This window comes from Scardinius erythrophthalmus (assembly GCF_964197995.2).
Source record: "Scardinius erythrophthalmus genome assembly, chromosome: 15".
NCBI classification, from domain to species: Eukaryota; Metazoa; Chordata; class Actinopteri; order Cypriniformes; family Leuciscidae; genus Scardinius; species Scardinius erythrophthalmus.
This window is the reverse complement of record NC_138235.1, coordinates 37,737,842-37,749,021: the sequence shown is the minus strand read 5'-3', so window position 1 is coordinate 37,749,021 and position 11,180 is coordinate 37,737,842. Positions and strand designations below refer to the sequence as shown.

The following is an 11,180-nucleotide window of genomic DNA, read 5'->3' as shown; positions in this document are numbered from 1 at the left end:
TTTTCCTGGCTCAAAACGAGGCGGAGGTGGTAAAATCCTAATAATGTTTAATAATAAGATAATTAAATGTGTAATTTTTTTGTAGATCATCATACCCTAATGTGTTTCCCACATTATTTTTGTTGGTGGAGCTTGTAACCTCTAGGGGGGTCCGGGGGGCATGCCCCCCCCCCCGGAAGAAAATTTTGTACATTTTAAAGATAAATTCATTAATCTGGTGCACTTTGAGTCACCTGAATCCACTGTTAAAAATAAATAATCCACCCACAAACCGCCCGATGATATTCTCTGATTTAGATATCTGCATCTGATCATCACATTACAATTATTCAAATTCTGGTATCAAATTATTCAAATTATGGTAACATATCACACTGAAGTAGGCTGATTTAAAATGAACATTTATTTAAAATAAAAGTTCTTCTTTTGGCAAAATTATTTCCTTATAGCCTTAACAGAGGCTTTACTCCCTTCAAACTTAAATTGTCAATGTTTCATTACATCACTGTTTGAAAACACAATTTTTTTTGTACCTTTTATAAAGGCATTTCCCCCCTAATTTTATGCTCCATCTTTCATTTTAAATTCTTAAATTTGATCAATATATTCAATTAAAATAATAAGACACTAGGCTGTTACCAATCAAATTAAATAATTTACATTGAAAAATTATAACTGTATTAAATTAGATTATTTTAAATATTTTTGAATATACAAATAAGGAATGTTGAAAAGAATGATACTTTATGAAACTAAACCGCCAGTAGGAGGCGGCAGGCAACCGTCTTAATGAGCGAGTCATTGAGTCATTCATTCAAACGATTCGTTCAAACGGCTGATTTATTCAGAATGAGGCAGTTTATGAATGGGTAATTGAATCTTTGACTCAACCGATTTGTTCAAAACGCTGAATCATTCAGTAATGCAACGACCCAGATAGCACACGTACGTCGGGCCGACGTTGGCCCAACATCGAGCGTCGGCCTCCCTCCCTATAACATCGCAAAGGCGTCGGCCAGGTGTAGGCAGATCTCTTGTCCGACAGTGCTCTATTTCCCAGCTCCGTTACGTCGGCTTTTGGTCGGCCCACTATACGGGAGGCCGATGTCGCGTTGTGCGCGTGAACTTTCAAGTCGCTTTCAACCCTGGAGCGGCCGCGGCGCAGAGTTGCCATGGAAACGCCGCGGGACCACTGCGACTGGTAAGCAGGAAAACTCCCTCTCTCGCTGTTGTTTTCACTGCTTTCAGGTGATATTAGTCTCTAAAATCACACGGATAATACACACAACTGTTCTTAACACTTCTCTTACTTGTAATTGATACGCTTATGTTGAATATTTACTTTTATAGACATGGCTTTGTGTCTTTGGAAAAAGTCCGTTAGCATCTCAACCGTTTTCAGAAGAGGTAAGTTAAGCTAACGTAAAGTTAACTCGGTTGAGCTTTTGTTTATGAAAGTTTGGGCTTTTAATCACCTCTTTTGTGTATATGAGAGGTTTTGTAAAGGTTTTACTTGGAAGTGAGCTAATTTATTTTACACAAACGTAAACATAAACGTATGTAATCGGTGACGTCACTTACATGGAGTGATAAAATTGGTTGAAACTAGCTCAGTGGTAAACAAAAATTGATAAAAAAAAATGTTCTGTGATTTCAGCAGCAACAAAATAACCCATAACAGAGGGAAAGCTCCACGACTTCAACATTTCTGAAGAAAGCTGCTGCCGGAGAAGTAGGAAATACAGGTAGTAAATCCAAAACTAAAGAATTAATTACTGATTTTAGGAAACAGAGCCCCCCTCTTCCCCTCACTATCATTGATGGCCAATATTGAGATAGTACAAGAATACATGTACCATGGCACAATAATTGATAGTAAGCTATGTTTTGAATCACACACTGATGCTGTTTGTGCCAATTAAAGCCCACCAGCGAATGTATTTTTACCGTAGACTGAGGAATTTTAACATTGACCCCACTTTGATGAGAATGTTTTATTCTTGTTTTATTGAGTCTGTTTTAACCTTCTGTTTTATCTGCTGGTTTGGTTCCTTGTCTACAAAAAACGATTAGAGAGTATTGTTAGGACATGTAGCAAGATTGCAGGCATTAACTTTCCCCCTCTCTCACACATTTACTCCAACAGAGTGGCAAAGAAGGCAGCTGACCCTAGTCATCCTTTGTCCTGCCAGTTCAAGCTACTTCCCTCAGGCCGTAGGTACTCCATGCCCAGATGCAGGTCAAATAGATTCAGAAACTCATCTCAGAAAAGCATTTCACCTCTGCTGTAGCTTATATATAATATAGCTTAGCTATAGCTTCTTACTTGTAATAAACCTGCCATTATATAATAATATTGTTGGCTCTGTGACAAATGGTTTGTTGTGTTCCTAGATCCTAAAATGTTGATGCCCTGGGCTCCACCTTAGCAGAGTTGGGCGGATCATCATCTCGGATCATCATCTCTAAGGTGCTATGAACAATATGATTAGTAAGTAAAACTTCAAACATACACTAATGTCAAACATACACTAATTGTGTTGGTAAAAAAATTGTTTTGAAAGAAGTCTCGTATGTTCACCAAGACAATAATATTGTGAAATAATATAACAAATTTTAAATAACTGTTTTCTATGTGAATATACTGTAAAATGTAATTAATTCCTGTGATCAAAACTGAATTTTCAGCATCACAGCTTCATATGATCCTTCAGAAATCATTCTAATATGATGATTTGACGCTCAAGAAACATTTATGATTATTACCAGCTTTCATTTTCTCAAAGGTGTAGCAGGATACCCAGGGCTTGGTTTACACCTATCACAATTTCTAGACACTGGGGGACCATAGGCAGGCTAGAGGAACTCATATTAATGTTAAAAAACCTCATAAAGTGAAATTTTCATGCCATGGGACCTCCAAGCGTTTTCTACCAGTTTTCTATGTGAGGAAAACGCTTAACTGTACATAGCAGTCTATTTTTAATTAGTATGGTGTTTACTGAGTTATCATTTATTTATTTTAATATCACTGTCTATGCGTTAAGTCACGTTCTGCGAGTGCAAATCTCTAAATTCAACTTTGGACTTGTATTTTACAGGGGACAAGTTCTCAAATTCACATCTTCATGCTCTCGAGTTTTGCTACTCTTTTACTTTCATAAATAACCTTCCTGATAATGTTCGGGGCTCAGAAACACTCTCCCAATTTAAATCTAGACTAAAGACACAACTCTTTAGCCAAGCATTCAATTAACACATCTCATAATCTTGTTTTACAGTTAATATGTGATGAAATAGTAAAATGTGCACATGATCATCTTTTGCCTGAAATAATATGAACTGCAGCTATGCTAATCTTTCTCCTGTTGCTTCCCTGTTTCTATCTCAGGATGCTCAGCAAGTTCACTAGAGATTACAGCAGCTCCAGTTTGGATCCAGCCTCACTTGTGAAGACTTCAGATGATGGCAACTATATATGGACATAACAAAACTGCCAGATATTAAGGTGGGGTAAGCGATATTTCAAAAACGCTGTTGGACACTGTTGATATTTGGAATGAACCCAAACAAACATACCCCTCTCTTCAATGCTCCACCTCCAAAACTCACCAGATTGCCCAGCAGCCGCATCACCTTATTGGTGTAAATAACTCATTTATGTTATTGCATGACCTGCTCAATAAAAGCGCAACACTAAGAACGTTTCAGGAAACACGTTATTAATTATGATAAGGGCTGAATTTCCCGAAACCTTTTTAGTGCTACGTCATTCCTAAGTTATACCTTAAGCTGTACCTTATCGTTAATACGTGTTTCCTGAAACATTCTTAGTTAATTGTACCTTCTGTAAGTCATACGTTCGGATATTTCCCCACCAGTTAATCAAAGTGTGACAACACCGGTAATACCATAATAGAAGTGACGCTCATGCGATGCGGCGTGCTCGTTTTTCCAGGCGCACATATGCTACAGCGAGATGAAAACATCTCAACTTTTCAGAATGCCACAAGCGCACCGCAGGTCATGTGACAAAAACCAACCGATCAGCTTTGGCCTTTCCGTAACAACATGGAAAACTTGGCCGAACAGCTGATCATAGCTGTACAGGGCGAGTTTTTATTTCTCATCTCTATAAATATATCTAGTAGTAAAGCTAATGCAAGGGCTAGAAATCAATTAATCCTTTGCTGATACTTCCTCATCATCATGGAGAGCGCAGTTCATGGTTGCATAGCAACGACAGACGCCACGGGAGCACAAGCGCTTGTAGAAAGGAGGAGAAAGTGCTTTCCACACGTTTTTAGACGTGATATGTGAACGGCCCCTAATTCAGGGTAAACTGAGAATCTATTATTTGGTTTAAAATCGTTTTTGTTTTGTTTAAAATGGAGATCACGATAACATACATCAGAATAACATGTTCTAGTCTATATAAAAAAAAGATACTCATTTGAATTAGGGCTGCATCTAACAATTATTTTTGTTGTCGATTAATCTATCGATTATTTCTTCGATTAGTCGACTAATCTAACGATTATTTTTCAGATTAATCTAATAATTATTTTTGGGATTAGTTGATTTATCCATTGGCAAACTTTCCAATAAATAAGTACAACAATATATCAGCTGTATTTTGAAGAGGGTAGTGCATCTGTATATTATTTTACATGAAATCTATGAATGATGACAAAATAAATTGTATTTCAGAAAGGGTATTTGTCATTTTATTATGAAATATGCGAACAGGAAGCATTTTAAACTTTATTTTTAACTAATGGTACTATTTCATAAAACGTAAGATACAGTCACAGGCCTATTTAGGAAATGTGTTTACTATAGTCTGTTATTAATAACCGTAGTGGGAGTATGATTTACTCAATTAACTTGTCCATTAACTTGTCCGAAAATGCACTTGTGTTTATCTGCAAAAAGGTTCACATACACTAGATTGCAGCCTAGGCTACTGTTAATGTAAATATAACGTTAGTCGTTTGTTTTTAAAGTCCACATTAGAGACCTGCGCGGGACGGATTTCTCCCTTAATAATTTCTAAAAGCTGACATCTCAGTTCATCGCGATCTCACAAATCTCTGTTATTATAAATTAAACTGGGTGCACAATGAATCTTTCATAATATCTACACTTTGTTTGCTATAATCAGATGATTTGCCAGTGTGCAGAATTCAGCACTGAACAAAAAGTCCATTTTGAGCGGTGAGGGGATTCTATTTTAAATGCATCTGATTAGCGTTCAAGAAGCCAACACATTTGTCTGTGATTGGCTACATTGTTCAACGCTGCAAACATGTTATAAATAGATATAGACTCTGGCCTGTAAATCGTTTCCATTTTGTTTTAGTTGTTCTTGTTGCTTTTGTGCAACAGATGAATGACAATTTATTCGTTTTTAGATTTTAGAATTTTGCGGGAGTCCCGCGAATCGTTGTATTCTCCCGCAACCAGCACACACACGAGTGCATTACCGCCCGCGCCCGCACTCAGCCATCAGATCTATGTTCCCGCGCCGCACTCTGTTGCATTGGGTCCCGCGGGAGTGCAGGTCTCACACCTTTCTGTTCGGCCGTAGTTTAAAGTATTCCCATACTTTGGATGATCGTGGTCTGTCATTTTCACCATGAGCGGGAGCAGAAGCCGCCATTACTCGATATTTAAACGTAAATAATGAATGTGACGCTTCGACGCATTCCATGCGTGTCGACGTATTTTCATAGTCGACGTAATCGATGACGTCGACGCGTCGTTGCGGCCCTAATTTGAATCATTAATTCAAACACTTTAAAACAAATTAATTCAGTGTCTCATTCATAAATACCTGGGCTGCGTTTCCCGATAACGTTGTCTCTTAGCGTGCTACGAAGACTCTTAAGGTATAACTTAACTAAAGGTATACCATTTATAGGCGTGTTCCCCGAACCATACCTTAGAAAGCTATTTATAACAATTTTTTTCATTATGACAATAATTAATTCTACATTTACAATAAACTGCCAGGTGTCAGCTTTCATATGAGATCATACTTGTGCTTTTAGTACAAAGGGTTCATGAACTGTATCTGTTTCAGTTTGGGAATGTCATTTCTGGGGATTTTTCAAAAGTGAGGTTGCAGCTTAACAGGTTAACTAAAGGTATACCATTTATAGGCGTGTTCCCCGAACCATACCTTAGAAAGCTGCTAAAGATATTCCTTCTTACGTGTGACGTTACCCAGTGCTGCCCGTGGCGATGCTGCTGAATCTGCTGATATCGGTGGCTCGAGAATCAATTATTCACTCGTGCAGGGGCTGCTTCACTGTGTTATGTGAGAAAGCGGTGTTCTTTATAAAAGCAATTCAGAAATGTACGTGGGTTGAGTGAGAAAAAACACTGACATTATGGATTCGGATGGCAATAAAATCACAGACTTACCCCTTTAAATGTTTTAAATACCATACGAACCCATGAGAAACAGTTGGCATCTACTTACAGCTTAACTGACAGTATACTTTCACTGGCCTTTGAAAGCACTCCGCGGACGGCGCCGTCTTTTAGCACAACTATTCGCTGTATCGCTGCCATAGTTTGAGCAAACTCCCCACCACAATCATTCCCTTTAAATAGACTATTAAACCTATTAAACTATTAAATGGTTTGCCAGCTGATGTACCTTTGATTGTTGTTAGATTTTTAATTATATTATCCAGTGTAATGACAATTTTATTCTTAGCTTTAGTCCTAACTGCTTTTTCTCAATGTTTTTCACTCTGTTACAGGTTGCCAGGAAGAATCCTTCTCTACATTGTTGCTGTTCCTTTTTGATCCCTTTTCTCCTGGAGGTCTTTCTGGTGTCATTAAAATGTCTTAACTTGAATGGTGTCTGTTCATTATACTAGAGACAGTTACACACAACATTAAGAAGATATTTTTCAATGTCAGTATAGCCTACTTTTTTTTCATATTGGATAGTCAAGTAACTCCAGGGCTGTATATATGTACATAGACATTGAGGGGGACATGTCCTACAATGCAAAACATGCTTTTCTTTACTTACTTTTTCATGCTTTACTTAGTATTTTTGTGTTGTTTCCAGTCCAAATATCTAAAAATTCTTAAATCAAGAAGCATTTACTAGAGAAGTAAAATGACATTAGAAATTCTATTTTGTTTTCAGATAAACAGAGTAATTTAAGTAATTTTTGCTTAAAACAAGATAAATTATCTGCCAGTGGGGTAAGAAAAAATAATCTTTGATTCAATTGGAAAACAAGATTATTTTTTCTTACCCCACTGGCAGACAATTTATCTTGTTTTAAGCAAAAATTACTTAAATTACTCTGTTTATCTGAAAACAAAATAGAATTTCTTATGTCATTTTACTTCTCTAGTAAATGCTTCTTGATTTAAGAATTTTTAGATATTTGGACTGGAAACAACTCAAAAATACTAAGTAAGAAAAGCATTTTTTGCAGTGTATAAATTATGTCAATAATAACAATAGTATGTCAACAGTTAGAAATGGCCAAACTGGAAATTCAATATTGGAAATTCTTGCTCCGCTCTGTTTTTAGGATGGCAAAAACGTTTAAAAGTTACATTTTAGGCTGGTCTACCTTACAGAGACCATCCAAATAGATAGCCAATCAAATCATAGAAGGCGGGGTTTACTGTTCACAGAAGCAGAGCATGTGTTTCATCAGTTTAACGTTGAAAGAGTGCGAGGTAAGATGGAAGTGTAAAACTACTCCACTTTTTTTTCTTGAATATGGCCATTTTGAGGGATGAAAGTTGCATGTGTTCAGTATCAAAGCTATTTTATCAATTTAAGTCTCGGGGCAATGTTGACTACAGTTTGTGCTGCTGAGTGAGTGTTGCAGCGCGATCTCCGCTCTGTGTGTGTGTGTGTGTGTGTGTGTGTGTTCGTAAGTGCGTGCGTCAATGAAGCGCAGCGCATGGTGTCTAATGTAAAGAGTAGCCCGAAAGGTCCGACCTATAAATAAAGGTCCTATAAAACCCATGCAGAGCTGCCAAAATATTTACAGCTTTGCATCGTTCAAACATCGGCCGGATATCATTTGCGATCAAAGGCCGACGTCGAGGAGACATATTGCCGATGAGCAAACGATCTCTGAGCGACATCGTGCCGATGGAACTTTGTACATCGGGCCAACGTCGGCCCGACGTACGTGTGCTATCTGGGGAGTGTTGCTGTGAGATGCGCGTTCTGCTGTGATCTTTGTTTGGGACTATTTTCGCTGATGAAACAGAGCAAAAACAGTCATTGCGACTAAAATGTAAGTGAGTACATTTTTGAGTACATCAAGTAAAATTAATGTAAGTTAATTTTAACTGTTTGTTTATTGAACTGTTATGAAACCAGTCACGGTTTCAATCTTGATGGCATTCAGGAAAACAGCTGGTCGTGTGTAGCCTTAGGCTATATATTGTTTCTTAACTAGGCTATATTGTTTCTAAAATGTTATAACTTCACGAGCCTCGACAGCGCACATTAGGCCTATATTATTATCAACTATAGGCTATCAATCGCCACTTACATCAAATGAAATAAAACAGAATCATCCATTCCTCACGTTTTCGGTGATTGCCTGGTTATTTTTTATTTTTATATTAAAAATTGTTTTAATCAGGGCATTTGTCCGAAAAAAAAAAAAAATGCGGGGGACAGAATCACCGGTTTCTAAAAGTGAGGGGGACGTGTCCCCCCCGTCCCCCCCGGTTGCTACGCCCCTGAATGCGGCTGTTTACACTCAGGTACATTACGGCATGTTTTCTATGTATGACGTTCTCAATATAATTCATAATCCCACGTTTATAATGAACAACGCGTTATGGTTATTGTGTTATTGTGTTACGGTGTACACACAGAACAGAGGGGCGGGGTGAGCAAAGCTCATTATCATAAAGACACATGCGCTTAAACGGCGTGCTGAAAACAGAGCTGTTTTTGACCAGGTAAAATTAGTGATTTCTTACAATACTAATGAGAATTTTTAATTAAAGTATATTACAAACTTTTAATTTAGACCCTAAAGAATCATATTAGCTTGTACAAAAATGGCATTATATGACCCCTTTAAAGGAAATCCACTTTAAAAGGAAAATTCTGTCATCATATACTCACCCTCATGTTGTTTCAAACCTGTATGAATTTCTTTCTTCTGCTGAATAGAAAGGAAAATATTCAGGAGAATGTCAGTAACCAGACAGTTTCTGGTCTCATTGACTTCCATAGTATATGGAGTATATGATGACAGAATTTTCATTTTAAAGTGGAGTATCCTTTTAAGAATTGATTGCACAATCTTGCCTCCAGTTGCTTTCTAAATTATATTTTTTAATTTGCACAAGCCTTACCTAATGACATTCCCCCACAGATAACATCAGAAGAAAGTCAGAATAGCCATCTTAGTCATTAGTACCATGGTGAGATTAAAATTTGGGCTGGTAGATTTACAAATGATTGGTATTGTTGGTAAGATTACGAGATTACAGGCAGAAGTCATTCTTACCAACTAAACGATTCACTCTCACACAGAAGACAGATAAAAAAACAGATAGACACACTTTCCAGACATTCCAGCTCTTTACAATAATTTTGCCAGACACCAAAACTGCTTCTCTTTTTGTAGTTAGCAAGTATTTCAGACCAGGCGGGCCACACATCAGACTTCCACCGTTTGTAAAGTAGCTTTTCAGTGTTATGAGAAGCTAGCAACAGCAATATCCAGGCTAGAAACCCAATCGGAACATTTTAAGTTACCAACTCCTTTCTAACTAGACATTTTACTGTAGACAGATTTTGCTTAAGGCCAAAACTACTTTTCATCTTGAAGTAGCATCACCTAGTCTACTGAAACGAACTAACGTTAGCTTGCTAGCACTAGCAAATTCTATTGGGCCTAATTTCATTGCTAGACAACAGTGTTTTCTTTTCTTTTTTTGTTTATGCAGTGTGTAATGTATGTAAACAGGGAGAAATGGAGAAGTGTAAAATATGTAATGAGTCATTCAGTAATGAAAACACATCGGTTGTTCTACGAGCAAAAGGCAGCAATGGTGTGAACCGTGCCAGTGCTCAATGTGGTAGTAGCTTAATGACAATTCCTGGAGACAGAGTACACATCGAGTGCCGCCGCAGCTATTGTAAAGCATATTCTATGGACAACCAACTGAAATAGATAAAAAAAATAAGCAGAGAGAGAAAATTTATATTTACCCAGTAAGAACAGTCTTTTACCAAATGATGGAGTGGAAAGGGGGAAGTGAACGGATGGACCCAAAAGACTGGGGGTGGCATGTTTTGGATGGGAGATTTATGTCAATAATGACCGATCAGCCTGTGGCACCACCAGAAATACTAGATGTAGTCTGCTGCAAGAAAGAATGCAGCACAAAGAGATGCACATGCAAAAAACATGGACTCCCTTGCACTGCCATTTGCGGAGAATGTCGTGGTACTAGCTGCATGAACTCACAGTTGCCTGATTTATTAGATGAATATGACCCAGAGGGGAAGAACTAAGGAAAGAACAAACCAGGAACTGATATAGGGGGTGCCAGAACCAAGAGCCACAGAGAAGGGGTCGAGGATCCATCCAGGCACTACCAAGCCAGGCAGTTTTCAGGTTAGAGGCCAGTCTAAAAGCAGCATTGCCATCACCCATTGGCAGTAGGATGATTGGATGAAGATTGGGCCGATGTATTTGTCATATGAATGGTGTTTCTGCCTAGGACATATTCAATAAGTGTGGAGCTCACGTGCATATTCAAATTCATTTCAAAAGAAACTTGTAATACAAAAAAAAGTTACTTTTCATGTATACTTTTACTATGTAAAGTTTTATTGTGGTAGGAGTAAAGGAAAAAAATTAGTGTTTTTGGGTGTATTTGGGGCATAGTCGATTAAACGCTACTTTGACTGGACTATATGTTGATATTAACATGAACTAAGATTAATAAATGCATGCATGAAGTCATCATCGTTAAATAGTCCCATGTTTTTTTAACTAATAGCCTAAATGAAAGCTAATTGTAAATTGTTGCCAAAAACCCTAAGCATCAGTTACATTTACACAAATCTCTGTCACTCAGCATTGATTATAATTAAACAGCAAATTCTACACACAACACACTCGTTGTTAGTGGTGTTTAATAATAATAAT

General features: G+C 37.6%; 1 long non-coding RNA gene across 1 annotated transcript; it reads left to right on the top strand.

The window, feature by feature from the left end:
* Positions 1 to 1,655: 1,655 nt before the first annotated feature.
* On the top strand, positions 1,656 to 2,492 carry LOC308702892. The gene is made up of 3 exons (XR_014031660.1): positions 1,656 to 1,745; positions 2,147 to 2,214; positions 2,395 to 2,492. It is a non-coding gene; the product is annotated as an uncharacterized lncRNA (long non-coding RNA).
* Positions 2,493 to 11,180: the final 8,688 nt, after the last annotated feature.